We start from the raw sequence: 1832 nt of genomic DNA, 5'->3' as shown, positions 1-1832 counted from the left end.
CCAAAGATATTAACTATTTTGCCCAAGATCATACAGCTAAGAAGTGGAATAATTAGAATATAAGATTATCTTTTTCAATGTTGTACTCTCTTGCTGGCAACTTATCTGTTGGCACTAGTAATTTTAAAATTGAGAGGGATGTTGGCAGTCAGTCTCCATAAGGAATTCACCCACAACATTTCTGACAGGTAGTCATTCAGTCTTTGTTCCAATATTTTCACTGAGTGGAACTTGATATTATTCATTTGATGACCTGTTTCTTTTCTTTTGGCCAGGACTTATGATTTCATTGATGCTGCTGGAAAGAAAACTTCTGCCAGTAAAAATATTCTGTAGCTTACACTCTTTTTTTCTGGGATCCTGGGGTTAAATGATTTGCCCAGGGTCACATGGGACTCAGAGGGCTAGAGTTTGCCACTCTGTTTGTTCTCTTAAGTAGACCACATGAGACTGTACAGTCCCTTCCCACCAACTGACTGTTATTGTTGTTTTTTGGTTATTGGGGAAAGTCAGGTGGGAAGAGTGGGATGGCAGGAGGAAGGACAAGATGACAGGTTAGGAATGGGAAGTCCTTCCTCAAGTGGTAGGAAACAGATGGCCAGAGTTTATGCACTTGCTCCCAAATCACCCACTAAATTTTAGCAATGACTGAACAGTTTTTCCCCTATGGGATGTTCGGTTCCACCAAACCTGTCTGTAGCCCTACATGTACTTAAACATTTATCTGCCAAAGTGTCACAACCACTCGTAAATGTTAAGTTTCTCAATGTTCACCAGAGTTCTCATTCTTTCTAGTTACAATATACCCAGGAGCCTTTTTTTTTTTCCCAGCCTTCATCACATACAGCTTCTCTTTATACTCAAAACTAAACTATTCACTGTTCCCTGATGAACACCTTGTTCCGTCCTCTTTCAGACCATTCTTGGGGACAGTAATCTTCATGAATTCTAGTCTTCTCATCTCTGAACTCTTTTCCTTCAAAGTTCTGCTCAAGTGTCAAATTCTTTATCATCACCATCAACTATATACGTAACTTTTCTTTCTCAAACCTTTCATGTCTCTGCTTAGACCTCTTCAGGAAACTCAAATTATAATTTGCTTTCTGCTAGGTTGAGTTCTTTAGGACTAAGGAATGTCCTGATTACCCTCTGTATTCCCAACATCATGTGTGTATAGTGGGTGCTTTTAGTTTTGTAATTGGAATAGTTCACAATAATAAAATTAATCTGTAGGACTTAACAATTCAAAAACTTGTTCTTTTCTCAAAAATCTGAAAGAATTTGAGAATGTGCATTAGGAGAAAAAGCACCGATTCTAATGCCATACATAAGTCTTCAATTTCTCTCCCAAAGCTATACACACATCTCTACTATGTATTAATTGGCCAACCATTGCCATTCTTTTAATCAATTACCTTAATAAGGGACCAGAAGCAAATCCATTAAACTTCTAGGCCTTAGTTAAACTTTAAAATGAAAAGGGAGAAGAGATATTCATTTTGTTGAAAAAGTGGTATACTAAGGGTGTAGGATATTGCATACAATGTCAGATCCAGTGCCTTCTTTGCTCTTTTGATTGGTTTTGCTTAAATTTTTTTTTTTAGAAAGTAAGGCTCATGGAGGTGTATCATACATCTGGAAATATGTAACACAGATGGGATCAATAAAGCTTTAAAAATAAAATTAAAATGAATGGGTTGCTTTGATTGGGCAATGTTTAAACAAACTGATATATGAAGGATGCATTGTAAGAAATAGAAAAAACTCAAATGAAACATCAGGAAACACTACACTAGCAGAAACTGATGTAGTAGGAAACAAGCAGAACCAGG

The sequence above is a fragment of the Sarcophilus harrisii genome, chromosome 2 (genome assembly GCF_902635505.1).
Source record: "Sarcophilus harrisii chromosome 2, mSarHar1.11, whole genome shotgun sequence".
In the NCBI taxonomy this organism is placed as follows: Eukaryota; Metazoa; Chordata; class Mammalia; order Dasyuromorphia; family Dasyuridae; genus Sarcophilus; species Sarcophilus harrisii.
This window is presented reverse-complemented; position numbering follows the sequence as displayed.